We start from the raw sequence: 17,965 nt of genomic DNA, 5'->3' as shown, positions 1-17,965 counted from the left end.
CATTTCTTCTCCTGCGTTTGATTTGAGCTATAGACAGCCCATTTTCAGTTTTTCAGTCATTCAAATGAATGATCACTATAAACAAGTGTTTTAGAAAATGATTTCTAGGGTTGGCAATACAGAAATTCTGAATTTATAACACAGAATTTAAGATTTGTCACCAGTATTTCAGCTTCTGATCTTTTTTATCAGCAAAGAAGATCTCTTTTCAAAACTTGCATTTGCTCTGACATCTATTCTTTTATCCAGTTTGCATAACTGAGTCACCACGTTTTAGCAAGACAGGAACTCACAAATAATGCTTTTTTTGGTAATGTGATTGCCATTTCCCTGCAAGTAAACTGAAATATGTGAAACTCATATTGTACCTGTTAAGTCAACTTGGAAAAAAATCAATCAGAGAGCTAACCTTCCCATTTTTTGAGATTAAACCTTTTAAATGTGTTAATACATGCAGAAAAAAAATAAGATATATTTCCCACTTGGACGAATGTCCAACCATAAAGCTATCACTCTTAAATATATTATTATTTTAATATAAAAATATAGTGCCTCCTTCATGCAGGACTAAGAGATGGAAGGAAGGTACTTAATAAATTGGTTGGCAAAAAACAAATTCAAATTATGTAGAGATGCATACACACACATAAACATGTACACAGTTATATCTGTTGAGCCAATGATGCCAAATCCAAAAATTCCATGCCAGAATAAAGAAGACTAAATTTTGATTTGCAAGTAGTTCTGACAGAAGAGCTGTGCTCAGCACTAAGACACCTTTTCCCAGTAACTTACTTTCATGATTCTGATTTTATGGTGTTTAGAGTCCAGGTATCTTTTACATTTTACAGTTTTTAAAAAATTGTCTACTCACCCATTGCGCATACATTTCTTATGCTTTACAAATATGAAAAATTCAAAGTAGATAGTGGCAACTGTCTCATTATTTTCCAAAAGTACAATAATCTATAAAGCTCCAAGGCTAAACATCTTCAACATTTCTGTAAAACATTAGCCAAGTACACATAATACAAGCAGTTCCTGTAGAGTAGAAGACGATGAAAATCTTGTGTTTCCTCGCAGAAGTAATCTGAACATCTACCTGATCAAAGCATCATTTAACACACCAGACTTCGTTACCAGTACCGTAGCCATAGTTTCAAAATCCTGACAGTATAATGGAAATTTATGCAAGCCTCCTTAATTCTGGACTCAAAATGAATCAGTGCCCTTCCCTAAGTGAATTAAGAGCAGAAATTAGTTTACTCCTCTCTATGTTCTATCTTCTCTCCTTCTTTATTGATTCACCTCTCCTTGGTCCAAATATTATTTCAAGTCCTACAAAAAAGGGGCTTGGGACCCAAACATACCCGTGAACCAGGCAGAGTGCTATGAATTATATTACTACCATAACTTAGCAATTGGTTCCTCTCTGGAAATTCAGTTCAGGACCTGTCTGATTCCAGCTCCGAAGGCTCGACTGAAATGCATTGCCCATCAAAGCAGCGTGCCAGGAAAACACTAAACATACTTGGTAATATTAAACCAAGCCAGACCCTGCTGGATGAGGAAATCCAGTCAGGGGAAAAAAAAAAATCATTTTTGGAATTAATTCCCCTTAATGAAAAGCAAAGCAATTCTTTATGGTTAACTTACAGGCCATGACATAAAACCAAAGGGGAAAAAAAGTGAAAGAAAAGAAAAAGAAAAAAGAACCCTAGGCATTTCCAGATGTCCTGTGCTTTCTCCTGCCTCCCCAGCCCCCTTCAGAGCCTCCATCCGTAGGCAGTCTGACCTGCAGCCCCTGCAAGCACCACAGGAACCTGAGATCTCTCCTGCAGAAGATTTCACCCTAACTCCACGCAAGACCCTCTCAGACCAAGAAAAAATTTTCTCACAGGAGTGCTTGAGAGAGTCTATGATTTCATGCTCGATGAGAATTTCATAATTTCCTCTCTCTGCAAATACCAAGGTCTTTATTTGTCTTACGTAATTTCCAGGGAGTCAATTACAAGACCTTACTTCTATTCTGTTCGTCTACGGAGGGGCCTTACCGTCAAACGGTCACCCTTGGTGAGAAAGTACCCGAGAGCTGATATATGACTGCAAAGCAGCTTAACAATTCCTGGAAGGAAAAGGGTTAAGAGCCAGTAAAAACAGCATAAATTTACACATGACCTAGTGTGGTTACACTTTTATTCTCTTCCTTGCAGGGAACGACAACAATGACATCCTCCATAACTAAAGCTTCAGGTCTTAAAAACCTTCTCCCTAAATGACATGTTCTCATCCACTGCAGATGATTGCAACACACTTCTCCTGAGCAAGGATCTGGAGGCAGAGGAATGCACTGGCTGGCATTTTCTTTCAAAAGGGTCCAAAAGCTTCACTGCATCGTGGAAAAATAATACCAACTCTTGGGCTGCAGGACTGTGACAGTTTGATTCTGGCTGACAAGATCTAGAATTATAACTGCTTTGGTCCCAATTTAACTTGCTAGGAAGGAGGATGGCTTGAATGGACAGAGGCCTTAGCTCCTAAAAGAATTTTGAGCAAATAGCCACTGCAGTGGCTTAATTAGAAAAATTGGCCTTGATACTATCACCTGTCATCAAACAGTGTTGCCTTTTGTTTTCCTACAAAATGTGGGGGGTAGGATTGTCTAAGCAAAGGGGAAAGTGGCCAGGGAGAAGTAGAGGATACGTGTTTGTCTTCCTTTATAAGTGAGATCAACCGAAGAAGAATGAATGCAGCAGAGGCCTCAGTCCTCTCAGTCCTGGCTGGGACCAAACTTGTTGCAATCTGAGCTCCCAGTAGGGGGTTCACTCAGGCCAGTTGAAAGCTAGCAGAGCTGGCTGCAGCCTCACCCAGTCTCCCACTGGGATCCCTTCCACCCAACAGGCCCTTTGTCCTCTCTTCCTTTTCTCCTCTAGGGATTTTCCATCAGCTGGAGAGCAGGGGCACCAGTGGCACTTTTGCCTGTGGCTGTGGATGCGTTTGGGAGGCCCAGCACTTGCCCACAGAGCCCACGGGCACCGCTCCGCGCAACAGCTGCTCTGGCAGGATTCCGCCAATGGAGCTCCCTTCTCTTCCTCCCCTCTCCTCTTCCTCCATTGCTGGCCACACACAAATCCCCGAAGGAACAGCTCTAAAACACTTTCTGGCAAAAGGACTCAAATATCTGGAACAACAAGAGCTAGGCTTGGGGAATACTATATTAGAAACACTGATGAGGAGCTGAATTAAAACGGAAAAGGTAGCAACCAGCAAAGAACCTTTTAGAAAGAATGTCATTGGGTGAGTTTTCTTTGAAGCTCTGCTCAACTCTGTATGGAGTGACTTCCCTGGCATTTGCCAGGTACCGCTCTCTCTGATATGAGTGCTCTCAAACATAATTTCTTCCTTTTGCACATGAAAGTCAATACGGGATTGAGCATTATTCATGGAAAGTATCTGAGAAATGACAAACTATGGCCCATAGTCCAGATCCAGTTCATTACCTACCTGTATAGCCCTTGAGCTAAGCATGGTTATTTACATTTTTAAGTGGTTGAAAAAAATCAAAGGAAGAGCAATATTTTGTGATACTTGCAAATTTTAAGAAATTCAGATTTTGGTATAAAATGTATAAACTTTATAACGTCTTATCAGAACACTGCCCCTCTCTTTGTTTACGTATTACCTATAGCTGCTTTTGAACTACAATGACAGAATTGAGTAGCTCTGAAAGAGAAAATATGTGGTCCACGAAACCCAAAATATTGGCTATCAGGCCATCTATGGAAAATGTATACCTACCACTAGCCTAGAATAATGCAGTAGAAAATCAGGCTGAATTGACATAAGGGGTGTGAAAGCTTTTTCTCATCTCTGATTCTAATAAACTGAGCAAATTTAGCTGAAGGATTTATTTAATTGTTGGAGATTCTTTGTTAAAGTGGAGAGAAAATGTTCTTAGATTTATTTTAGGATTAACTAATATAATTGTAAAATATGTACTCAAACAATAAATGTTTTGCTCTCAAACTAATTACAGTTTGACATGTTTTGATCAAACCCCCTTGAATATTAAAATTAAATGGCTTCCAAGTAATTTCATAAAGTAGAGCGAAGGCTATTATTAAAATCAATCATTAAAATCAATGAATGTCAAAACTGATTTCATAGAGGGTGAGTAAATTTTGATCTATTTTTTATGATTGTATATGTTTTTCCTGGTTTTACCAAATCTGTTTCAAGTTTGCCTTCCCGTACAAGTATCTGAGAGTCTGTGATGTTTTCAGGTAAACATTGGGTGGCTTCAGCCCCACCCAATGAATTTTATGTTATTAATGATCTTTAAGTATTGCACTTTAGGAGTCTCAGTGATTGAATAATATCAAAAATAAGAAACAAATAAATCAGATCAATTTGAAACAAGAAAATAATGACCTGAAAAATATTTAAGAGCTTCTTTTACTTTTGAATGCAGATTACAATATGTATGATGTATTTGTTTAGGAAAAAAAGTACATATATCGATTTTTATCAATGTCTACATCCGTAATTTTTCCTAAATTTGTCTGCAGGGCCGGGATTAGGGTGAGATGAATGAAGAACCAAATTTATTTAACAGGCATCAATAAAACTCAGTAATCAAGATAAACAATAATTGAATGCATTATATGAAAAATTTCCAAAATAATGCAAAACAATCCATGATAACCCAAGTCACTGTTAAATTACATACACACATAAGTCTTAGGAGTAGATGGGGTTTCCTGTGACAGAAAATTTCAAAATATATTAACCAATCTAGAAATACCTTTTCTATATCATATAAAAACATCTGGAGTTAGCCACTTCCAGGACTGCTATGGTGACCCCATGAGGCCAGACTCCAATATCTAAGCTCTAACATCCTGGATATATGTAATTTAACAATGACCTACTTGATGCAATTACAATGTAGCTTTATTTTCTTATGTTTGGTTATTGACATTTTCTTATTTTTCTGTAAGCATTTAGTATAGCATAATTAAGGGAAAAAATTTTCCAATAATCTCCAGAATTTGTCTCCTTTCTTTAGGCCAGGATGGAGGTTTGAGCTTTCATTTGCTGAGGTGGCCACACGGAATACTGCAAAAATGTTCTTCCAGTACACTCAGACTTTGCAATCTCTTCTCTCTCCTTATCAAGAGGAAAATATTTTAGGTGTCCCAAAACCCAACTAAATCATTCCTGTAATACTTTCTTCAGCTATTAAATGAGTGACTGCAAAAATAGTTCTGAACCACTGTAAATTCACTGGTGGGAGAGCTCAGGGAAAACCCCTCAATGCTTATAATAAGGAAAGAGAAACAGAATGTTCATTCCTCCCCCCACCCCCCCCCACCCCAACATTCAGTTGGCAATTTTTACTGCCATGTCCCATAGCGGCAAATCCGGTTGAACGTCTAAGAACCTAAGTACAAGTCACAAAAGATTTGTTTCTATTAGAAACTTCCAAAAATTCCTAGAAGATTGATCTTTCTTCCCTGAGCCTCATTAGATGCCCCTCTAAACCTAATTCAATTCTAGTCATAAGAGTGAAGTTGTTATCCTTTATGAATGTCCAAAGCTCAATGTTAAGTAGGGCTTTTGGAATTCTGCTCATTTTCAAATGAAAATTCAGTCTTTCTTTAAAAGGATGAGAAGAGAGAGAGCCCATCCCATCATTAAATCTCCTGCCACAGCATTTTTCAGTGTACAGTTACTGCTAAACCCATAGACAGACTCTGAAAACCAGATTCCAACATATGAAAATTGTCCTGAAAATACTGGTTTTCAGTGAGATTGTTTCTGATGGGCTTGTCACCTGACATTAATTTTTCTTAATGCAATTAGCTATTAGCAAATGCCTGGGCTTTGATAGAGGATAATTAGCCATATGAATTGTGTGGCATGTGGGTGAAACTTTCAGACTTACCTCTGGGAGCCACCTAAAACACAATCAAGGGAAAACACATGAAAGTGGGTGGGATTTTTAAAAAATGATGGGACTTCATGAGAAATTCCATCAAGAAAACTCATCAAACATCAAAAATAAATAAAGCCAGCCCATTCATTTTGGTGGAATCTTGAGCTTCAGAATCTACTCTAAAGAAGTGGAAACAGTGATAATAATGACCTGATAGAACATGATTCTCCAAAATCTTTTATATTTAGACTATAAAATTATATTTAAAAAGAAGGGACTTCATGATCTTTGAGGTTAAATATTCATTAAAAATCCATGAACAACGTACTTCACTCCTGTTAGACAGTTATTTTATTCTGCAAACATGGGAGGAGTTGAAAGGATGTTCCTTGACGTTCCTTCCAGAATTATTTTTCTGTGATTTCTTTGACCTAATTAAAAGGGAAGAAATTACACATGATGTGATTCTTTGGTCCTCGTAATTATTGGATCTATTAGAAACAAAATATTTAGAATTAGTTTTAAGGTCTTCTGCACGAATGTAAGTCCTCTGGAAGTAATATACTTTAAATGATTCTAATAGAAATATAGTTAAATATCAATTATTTCTTTAGTTCTCCATTCCTTGGGTGTCTTCAGTCCTATCATTCAACATGACATCACTATATTTTCTCTTCTGTTTATTTTTGCAGTTACTTATTTTGTTGTTGTTATAAAAATGTTAACTGTTTACCAAAACAGTAGACCTCTTATCAAATGCTGCTTAGTAACAAAATCTTATATTTTTAATATTAATAATAAAAGCTAACTATTTGTTTCATTGTCATTAGTTAGACTTTCTGCAAGGTCACTTAATCTAGATTTGGTTAGTGCATTAATCAGTTTCTCAGGCGTTGCATATATTCCCACTTGATCTTGCCAGACAACTAGTAGCTGCTTAGCTCTCATCTTCATTTCTTCACTGTCATTTGCCTTATTTCAGAGTCTTTCATTTCCAAATAGAAAGCCAGTAGCTTCCACTGTTCACCCAGCTTGTTGGCAAATACATTTCTTCTCCTGTTTCAGGTTTGGCTCACCGCCAATCAAGACTTTTGTTTTTCTTCAGTAAAGCATCATTATCTTCTTCATCTTCGTCCTCACCTGTGTTTATTTCTTCAGAAGGAGGTGGTAATTCCTTGGCTAACTCTATTACCATGTTTTCAAGATATTCTGGCAAATTTTTACACTGTTGGTTGGTTGACTGGAAGAAATGAGCTCTTCTCCGTGCCCAAAGTCTCAGTGCTATCCAACCATAATTTGAATTGCTCACAGCCTTATATTCCTTTTCAACCATGGTCTCAAGTCTGCCTGTTCAATGGCGTCTTCAAAAAACTGCTCCAAAGTTGGCAGGTAGTCCCTTGTCTCTAATTTACAGGTTTCCACATTGTCAGGACAGAGATTCCAAAGCCTTGTTAGCTCCTTGTTTCCCATCAAAAATTTTTTGTTGGGTCCTTTCTCTAGGAAGTCCTCTGGTGCTGTTCTTTTCCATACAACTCTTGTAGGCATGGAATCTGATAGTCTATGGTACCCAAAACATACACTTTTCTTAACAAAACTTGAGCAGCCTTCATTTTTCCATGAATTCAAGTTTTCTTTAGTTTTTAATATATGTTCTACCATCTTTGAAAATCTTTCTCCTTTAGGGAGTAGGATTCAGATAGTAGTTGATAGACTGATTTTGTAGGATCTTCAATCCAGAGTGATTGCTCATCAGTTAAAACATAGTTTGAACTTTTGAATTTGACCTACCCCTTGAGATATTGGAATAAAATTAGATACTACAACAGGATGTGTCAATGAAAGTTACTGTCATTCAGTTGTAAATCTATCAACTTTTCACTTGTTAAAAATTTTGCAAAATATACATGCTCTCCTCCAGTTTTCAATTCTTCCATCTGTTCATTTGAGGCCTGAATATCATCTAATTGATAACTCTAAGAACAGTTAAAACTTCTTCAGAATACTTGAGAAACGTTTTCCATGAAATCTTCTCACACATTGCACAGGGTTCCCAATGTAATCCTGAAGTGACCAGAATTTTTCAATACAGGTTGTAATGGATTGAAATGGAACAAGTTGATAGGGTTGCATCATCTCCCATTTCACCGCTTTCTACATCCGTTCCTTCTTCTCTATCCTAAGTATGCTTCAGCATGCTTTCCTGTTCATCGGTATTGAAAACAGTGACATTTTCCAGATTAAATTGACTCAGCAAGTTAAGAATGGGTTTCTCAGACTAAAGGAAAAGGCTGGCCAGAAAGAGTCAAATTCATCCACAGAAGAACTGTATTCTGTGATTTAAGTAATCTTCTTAGGAAATCATTGCACATACCTAGTAAATAATTTTCCCTAGCTGAAGAGAATATATTTGATTTCCAAGTAGCAGCATTTTTTCCCCACAAAAGTGAATATTATGCCATACCGACCCCAAGGAAGAGAATCCAAAACATCTCCCAACAATACAAAAGGTATAGATGCAGTACAAATATTACCTTCTTGTTACTTCACCAATAGCAAGAGAAATAATAGCTAAAACATGTTTATATAATGAATGGGTTATAATTTCTTCTTCTAGAACCCCTCTGAAAGCCCGATCAAGAGTACTTTTTTTTTTTTTTTTTCATTTTCACTGCCAGGTCCCTGGCTGAAGATACTCAATAATGGCTTGATATTTTCATTGTTCAAGGCTTCTCTGGTAGACTTCATATCCTGCATTTGTGCTTTGGACAAACTGAAAAGCTGTGGCAACAGACATCTTCCCGGGGGCACAAGTTCCTGCACAGTTACTTTAACCTTCTGATCTCTGAAGGTTGATCTAAAGGTGATGTTACTATTTAAAAAATAAGAATAATTTCTTATCGTCATAATCCTTTGTAGTTTTTAGTAGAGTATGCGAAGCTAAAGACCACTACTTACTCTCCTCATGGCCAATACTTGCATATGAGTTTTAAAACGTTGTTCTTTGTCTTTTCAACACAATGTTTTTAAGAGGAATGTGGATTTTCTTCATAGTGGCTCCAAGAAAAACTCAGTAACTAGCAGCTATCATTGCAAATAATCAGGAATCAAGAATAATGAATCTGATCTTTTCAAGAGTGTTTCCTTTCCAGATACTTACAAATAGGCATACCATCCAAGTTTGGATGAGGCCGTATCTTGTTTATATGTTATGAGGTCAACAAAAATCAGTGATTTACTGTAGTTGCCTAATAACCAGCAATTTCAATAAAAATATAGGGAAGCGGATGTGGCTCAACTGATAGAGCATCTGCCTACCATATGGGAGGTCCAGGGTTCGAACCCAGGGCCTCCTGGCCTATGTGGTAAGCTGGCCCATGGCGCAGCGCTACTGCATGCAAGGAGTGCTATGCCATGCAGGGGTGTCCCCTGTGTAGGGGAGCCCCACGCACAAGGAGTGTGCCCCACAAGGAGAGCCGCTCCGTGCAAAAAAAGCGCAGTCTGCCCAGGAGTGGTGCCGCACACCCAGAGAGCTGACGCAGCAAGATGATGCAACAAAAAGAGACACAGATTCTCGGTGCCACAGAAAATGCAAACGGACACAGAAGAACACACAGGGAATGGACACAAGAGAGTAGACAATGGGGAAGCGGGGTGGGAAGGGGAGAGAAATAAATCTTTAAAAAAAATTTAATATAAAAACATCTCCATTCAAATATTACAATTTAATTTACAATGTCAGCCCCTTGAAATAAATTACAATTTCATTTACATTATAAACATCTACTTTTCAGTATCTTTAAAATACACATTGAACATTATTCATTAGTAACTGCAATACATGTCCTAATATACACTCAAACACAGCTTTACAAATACTTCATTCATTTACTGAAAAGCCCCTTAGAGTGGAATCCCTCATTTTGTATCTTTACAGCACTTTTAATGAAAATTGAACCTGTTTAGTTTTTTCATTTTTTCCTTTTTTTTTTTTTTTCATCTTTATTTTCTTTCAAAAGTTACATTAAAAAAATATGAGGTCCCCATATACCCCCCACCCCCCTCTTCCATCATCGTGGCACATTCACTGCACCTGGTGAATACATTTTGGAGCACTGCTATACCACATCGTCATTGGTCTACATTGTAGTCTACACTCTCCCCCAGTCCACCCAGTGGGCCATGGCAGGACACACAATGTCCAGCATCTGTCCCTGCAGCACCACCCAGGATAATTCCAATTCCTGAGAATGCCCCCATATCATATCTCTTCTTCCCTCTCACTACCATCAGCAGCTACCGTGGCCACTTTCTTCATATCAATACTACAATTTCTTCCATTACTAATCACAATAGCTCCCCAGCAGAACACCAGTAAGTCCACTCTAATCCATACTCTACTTAGTTTTTATGTTGTGATAGAGTGATTGCAAATAACCCTGTTAGACTTTAGCATTGCTTAAATGTGCTCTGTAATAGCAACTTTAAAAAGCATGAGAAATAAATTTAAAAATCAAATTAAAAAATAAAAGACCCTCTCTTGAAGGGACATCAAAGAATCTGTCCCAAAGAGCAGCACCAAATCCTTTAAGATCTGCCTCTCCTACCCCCTGAAAAATGGATCTGGAAAGATCCATAGAGAAGAAATGAAGAGCAATTGAGGGTGTGCAGATGGGGATGGAGCTGGCTTTGAATGGATTTTTTTTTTTTTTAAGATTCATTTATTTATTTAATTTCCCCCCCTCCCCTGGTTGTCTGTTCTTGGTGTCTATTTGCTGCATCTTGTTTCTTTGTCCGCTTCTGTTGTCGTCAGCGGCACGGGAAGTGTGGGCGGCGCCATTCCTGGGCAGGCTGCTCTTTCATTTCACGCTGGGCGGCTTTTCCTCACGGGCGCACTCCTTGCGCGTGGGGCTCCCCCACGCGGGGGACACCCTTGCGTGGCACTGCACTCCTTGCGTGCATCAGCGCTGCGCATGGCCAGCTCCACACGGGTCAAGGAGGCCCGGGGTTTGAACCGCGGACCTCCCATATGGTAGACGGACGCCCTAACCACTGGGCCAAAGTCCGTTTCCTGAATGGATTATTTTTGACATTTGTACAAATGTATAAGGAAAAAAATCAAGTTCATGGATAGAAAAAATTAAGTCCATCTATCATGAGGATAAGACAAAGGTTTGGTTGAAATGTTTGTGTCTCAGGTGATGACTATTTGGCTTCAACATCACCCCATGGTAACCAGGTGGCCATGCTTTTAAACAATTTCAACTTAAACAGACTCATGTTTCTTACAGCTCATGCATTCAGGACTTAGTAGGATATTGTGCTTTAGTAGGATATACTAAAAAGTGCATGAAATAGTATACAGACCCATGGACTAAGATAAATATTTTTATAGAGCCCCAACTCATGCAGTTCCCTTCAATAGTTGACCAGATTGAAAGAGAGTAAGCTGGCACATGGCAGAGAGTCAGAGGTTCTTGCCCCTTGGTACACTTTTGTGGTAAGATGTTCTTCTCAAGCCAAAATGGTGATCTGGCCACTCATTTCTAGATCCTCACAATATATGTTTCAATGGCAGATAGAATGATGTATATATGTCCCAAAAATAAAATGGATTGATTTGGGAAGGTAGATTGAAAAACAAACAAAAAACTGGTCAGTGTTGGTGAAGCTGCTGTGAAAAACAGTTTGACAGTTTCTCAGAAAGTTAACTGGAGAATTACCATATAACCTGCAGTCCCAGTGCTGGGTATATACCCCAAAGCATTGAAAACAGGGACACCAATGTTCATAGTGTCATTATTCACAATCGCCAAAAGATGTAAGCAACCCAAGTGTCCATCAACTGATGAATGGTTAAATAACATGTGGTATATACATATAGTGGAATATTATTCAGTCGTAAAAAAGAAGTCCTGATGCATGCGACAACATGAATGAACCTTGAAGACACTATGTTGAGTGAAATAAGCCAGATACAAAAGGACAAATATTGTATGATTTCACTGATATGAAATAATTAGAATTAGCAAGCTCCTAGAGTCAGAATCTAGAATATAGTTTACCAGGGGATGGGGCTGGAATAGGGAATAGGAAGTTAAGGCTTAAAATGTACAGAGTTTCTGGTTGGAAAGATGGAAAAGTTTTGGTAATGGATGGTGGCGATGGTAGCACAACATTGTGAACATAATTAACAGTACTGAAATATGTGTGTGTGTGTTTAAAAGGGGAAATGTTAGGTTGTATACCTGGTAACAAAATAAAAATATTTTTAAAAATCCATGGACCTGGTGGCAGACTTGGCCCAGTGGTTAGGGCGTCCGTCTACCACATGGGAGGTCCGCGATTCAAACCCCAGGCCTCCTTGACCCGTGTGGAGCTGGCCCATGTGCAGCACTGATGCGCAAGGAATGCCCTGCCACACAGGGGTGTCCCCGCGTAGGGGAGCCCCATGCGCAAGGAGTGCGCCCCGTAAGGAGAGCCGCCCAGTGCGAAAGAAAGTGCAGCCTGCCCAGGAATGGCACCACATACACGGAGAGCTGACACAACAAGATGACGCAACAAAAAGAAACACAGATTCCCATGCCGTTGACGACAACAGAAGCGGACAAAGAAGATGCAGCAAATAGACACAGAGAACAGACAACTGGGGGGGGGGGGCGGGGAAGGAGAGAGAAATAAATAAATCTTTAAAAAAAAAACTCATGGACCTCCATACACAAACAGTGAACCCCAAGTTAAAGCATGTACTAAAGTTACTGGCATGATCATAAAAATGTGCTGTTATCAATTGTAATAAATGTTCCACACCAATGCAAGTTACAAATAACAGGGTGAGATATGGAAATCCCATATTTTATGCATGCTTATTCTGTAAACCCACAACTTCTCCAATGGAAAAAAAAACAAAACAAAACTAACAACTGATCAGTTCTTGGGAACTGAATGTTATGAAAAATGTGATAGCTGAAGAAAAGCACGCAACCACACTGGCTGGCGTTACTTGAAATTTATGAACTCAAACTGAAAGGGGACTTACGGGCTGCCTGGCAAATGGGTTGCATTTCCCTATTCCATTCATGCTTCTGGTCTCTGAGATGAGGATTTTTGGACCTTTTCTGCCTCCACTCAAACCTTTAAGACCCTTCACTCTGAACAAATTACCTTGCTTCTAATTACACTGAAAACGTGCAAGCTCCGAGATCTTCAAGTCCCTCCTCTCCAACATGAAACCTGCCTTTAAGTCTCTACCCTGTGTATTCTGCTTTCTCTTTATCTGTGGTTAAGATGTCACTGCTCCCTCTACTTGTACACTAGACCCCATCCCTTCTCATCTTTTCAAGAATTCCACTTCTTTAATTATTCCCTCTCCTACATTGTCTATTTTTTCCTCTCTATGGACTCATTCCCATCTGTTCATAAATATGCTGAACTACCTCCCACCAACAAGAAAGAAAAATACAAAATAAGGATGGAAAAGGGAAATCTTCCCTTGACTTTACATCTACCTCCAGTTTTTTCACTTCATTTATATTTTCTCCCTTATATAAAAACTTTTTAAAAGTTACCTCTACTTCCATTCTCGGTTGAACACACATCAGTTAGGCATTTATTCCTAAGTCTTCAATGCTTAAATCTTTGGTCAATTCTGGCCCTTTGTATATAGGACAACTCTACCTAAAATAGTACCCCCGTTACTTTTACATTGAGTACGTTCCTTTATTCTTTTTTTCTTAGCAGATTATATCATATCATATTATCATATCATATCAAATATTTGTTTCTTTACTTTCTGACTCTCCACCAGATTGTAAATTCCATGAGGGCAAGATTCTTTTCTGCTAGTTTATTGTTGACTCCACAATGACTATAAAGTGACCTGGTGCCCGGTAAATAGATGTTCAATAAATGATGCCTGAATTAATGAATGTTGAAAAAATCAGGTACTAATGATCAAAAACTCTAGTCTCACTGAATGCATTGATTCTAGTCTTGGCAGAAAAAATATATATAAAGAAGGAGAAGAAGAAAGAAAGAAAGAAGGAATGGAAAAGAAGAAAAAAAGAAGGGAGGGGAGGAGAACTTAAGAAAAAATAGTAAAACAATAAAACCATTATTTAGAATAAGATTTATCATTCAGTACAATGAACTCTAGGTAAAGATGTAGCAGATATGGTTTCACATGTTACTTCTGCCACTAATAATTATGTGTCTGTAGGCAAGACACTTTCTGATTTCACTTATATGATAAGTTGGTTAGAAGAGGTACATTGGAGATTCTTTCTGTTTTAAAATTCTATCAAATAGAATTCTAACTTATGGTGACATTATACTTCTAAATACTAGAAACATTAGAATATTTGATGATGGCAGTGATTTGGATATTAGGAATGAATGCTTTTGCCAGACAGTAAAAACAAAGATGGACACCATGTACGTGTCATTTGCTCATGCTAGGCACTGTCTTAAGTGCTTTTTACTTGCAATGTGCATTTAATTGTCGCAACAATTCTGTGAGGTAAGTACTATAATCCCTATTTAACAGCATAAGGAAACTGGGGCTTAGAAAGTTTGAGTAATTTTCCCAAGGTCAAAGGCTCTGGTAATCCAGAGCTAGGATCCAAATTTAGGTCACTTGATCTCCTGGATTTAGCTTTAAGTTAAATGGGCATGAAACACAGAAACAGAGAAAGAGACTCTAAGATTTAGAGAGTGAGATTGAGAAACAGAAAGAGACTCAGAGAGAGAGAGAAATTGATAGACACAAAGGCAAAGAAAAACAAAAGCAGAGACAAAGAGAGCAGAGATGGAGACATGCAGAGAGACAGAGAGATTTAAAACCAACTGTAGCATGGCAATGTATCTGTAAACATTTAGTAAACTCTCTTAAATATTATTGTTGTCTCCATAAATACACCATATAATGGGAGAAACATTGGAATTCTTTTTTTTTTCAATCTGGTTGTGTCATCATCTTTTTGGTGCGTTGCTTTGCCGCATGGGGGTCTGCTCCTCTCTGCACGAGTCTGGGACGTCTTTTTCTTTTTTTTTTCACCAGGAGTTCCCTGGAATCAAATCTGGATCCTCCATAGGGTAAACAGGAACCAATTGCTTGAACCACAGTCGCTTCCCGTAACCTCATTTAAAAAAAAAAAATACTTCCCCCCCTTGATAAAACCTATAGCCTTGATAAAACAACTTGATAATATAAGGTAGTGGGCATTGAATTTCTGAATTTGTTACATATATGTCATTTAGTCCTTAGCAGACAGTGCTCTGTGGGAAGGTGGCCAGTCATATCTTTCTGTAGTCCTCACATCTGGATGCTGACCTAAGTGGGCTTTAGAAAACAGAAAAATCCTTTAAACAAATATCACAACTCTTTGAAATACAAGAGAATTATGGGATTATAATTCTTTACTCCTGTTATTAAAATTGTGTTTATTAAAATGTTTCTCCATATACATTAGCATGCTTATTCTAATACAGTATTGGTAAATGATAACTAAATTCTAGCTTTTTTCTCTTGCTATAAATAGATTGCTGCATTGTTTATTAGATTCTCAATGAACTACATCCAGACTTCCATGTCTAGATTTATAGATTGAAAATGGCAACCTAAAAGAACTCCAATTTCATCTTTTAAATATATAATTCACATTGAAATAGCAGAGGGAAAATCTAGTACATGGTATCTATACTTAGACCAATGCCATTTATTGCTCTCAGTTGTGCTATTTTCTAACTTTTGTTGTGTTCATAGGCATTTTTGGCAATGTGCTTTCCAAGGTTTTCTTCTGAAGTCCATAGCAGTGAAGGGGAAAAAAACACAATAGATTTACTTCATGGAAAACGTGTTCTCTTGTGACCACAAGGTGGCACAATGGTGACCATGAATGTCCAAACTTCTAATAGAATTGAAATTACCAAAGGCTTTTACATAACTGTTATTATCATTATTATATGTCAGAAGATCTGCATGAAAATATCACCCTAGCCTTGGTGAAAAGATAGCATGTTTCTATTTACTTGTATGGCTTCTTCCTTCTCCCTGCACAATTATTAATATTTTGCTTTCCCCTAAGCCCCAGTACCAGAAAGAACAAACAGGTCTGCAGATTTTTCTTTTTCTCCATTGTACAAGACCTTAAAACAAAGAGTTATAACCTAATGAGTCACGTTTCAGGGGAAGTATAAGCAAAACTTTACTTGTTTGATGGATCTGGTGTTGCTCTCAATTCAGTTTTACATATTCCATGACTACTCTAAACTTTATTTGTTATATTAGAATAAAAAAATACATTCTGGAAACTTCAGTTTACAATAAAGGCTCAGCTTTTTTATTCACAAACTGCCATTTCCTAAGCCCCATGCCATTTATGATATTGGGAAAAGCACCCCAGAATATTCCCTTATGTCCTCTGCTGACTTTATGATTTCTTGATATTGAGATTAGACCATCTCTCCTTAGGCTTAGGAGACTAGGAGACCAGAGCTTTCTGGAAACCTAGGAGCTGTAATGATAGCCAGTTTAGACATAATGCAAGGATGTCAAGGAGCAGCCACTTTTTCCCAAATGGAAATGAAATATAGGCTGGTGAAGTACAGTTGCTCAAATCATTCACTGCACAAGCAGGCATCAGCAGATGTACCTCTTAAAAATTAACAAAGGTTAGTAGCACCCTTAACTGATCATTTTTCTCCAACTTCTGTAGATCAGACATTTCAGCATTTCACAAAACTTAATTACATGTTTATACCCTTCATTGGTTTATGTCATAAAATATAGTTTGCCCTCATCAGATTTTTAGTACCATACCTTAGGCATTACATTTTCATATCACCTCTTCCCTCTTGCTATTGCAACTGAAAAGCAATATTTCAACTTTTTTAGGTCAGACTTTGTGTCATTGCTTAAATTTTATTTAGAAAATGCCTTAAATTTTATTTAGAAAAGGACAGTAATATGACAGTTAACTATACATTAAAAAAGGATTCAAGAAAGAGCAGAAAATAACATGAAATTGGATTTTTCTGGCAAAATTTAGATAGTATGATAATCATGAGAATAGGAAAGACTATGCTAGATTACATGTTAATGGAAAAAGCATAAAAAGCCAAAAAGAGAAAAAAAGAATCAGGGTTAAAAGTAGACTGAGGGCGGCGGACTTGGCCCAGTGGTTAGGGCGACAGTCTACCACGTGGGAGGTACGCGGTTTAAACCCTGGGCCTCCTTGATCCATATGGAGCTGGCCCATGCACAGAACTGATGCACACAAGGAGTGCCCTGCCACGCAGGGATGTCCCCTGAGTAGGGGAGCCCCACGCGCAAGGAGTGCGCCCTGTCAGGAGAGCCGCCCAGCGTGAAAGAAAGAGCAGCCTGCCCAGGAATGGTGCCGCCCACATGGAGAGCTGACACAGCAAGATGACCTGCAACAAAAGGAAACACAGATTCCCGTGCCGCTGGCAACAACAGAAGTGGACAAAGAAGATGCAGCAAATAGACACAGAGAACAGACAACCGGGGGTAGGGGGGAAGAGAGAGGAGAGAAATATAAATCTTAAAAAAAAAAAGTAGAGTGAGGGTCATTGCATTTTGTACTATAAATATAAGAGCATGGATATTTAGAAAAAATAATTTTGAGATCATTAGTAAAGCATTCTAAACTTACAGCTGACACCTACCTGCTTTTGCTTTCAAATTCTTCTGGACAAAGCCACTGTTACTGATATATATGGAAGAGAATAGGAAATACTCATTTGCTGAGCTACTTCTGCCTGTCAGATAGTTACCAGTTGCATGTGTCTGTGTGTGAGTATATGTAGCCTACCATATTATTCACAATTACCCATAAGCAAATTTTATCTTCTCCATTCATGCTCATGAAGAAATGGAGGCTCAGTGACAATTAGGAACTTGCCCATTGACAAGGGGCTCACCTGGAATTTGAACCCAGAGCTGTCTGATCTAAAGTCCATGGTTCTCCTACTAGAGTATGTTCTACATTAGAGAAAAAGAGTTGCTCTTCT

The 17,965-nt window shown here is 38.2% G+C and overlaps 1 pseudogene; it reads right to left on the bottom strand.

Moving 5' to 3' along the window:
* Positions 1 to 6,742: 6,742 nt before the first annotated feature.
* Positions 6,743 to 9,133, bottom strand: LOC101431804 (THO complex subunit 1 pseudogene; annotated as a pseudogene).
* Between the last annotated feature and the right edge of the window lie 8,832 nt (positions 9,134 to 17,965).

The sequence above is a fragment of the Dasypus novemcinctus genome, chromosome 21, assembly GCF_030445035.2.
Source record: "Dasypus novemcinctus isolate mDasNov1 chromosome 21, mDasNov1.1.hap2, whole genome shotgun sequence".
NCBI classification, from domain to species: domain Eukaryota; kingdom Metazoa; phylum Chordata; class Mammalia; order Cingulata; family Dasypodidae; genus Dasypus; species Dasypus novemcinctus.
Note: the sequence above shows the minus strand (reverse complement) of the source record. Positions and strands in the feature narration are given on the sequence as shown.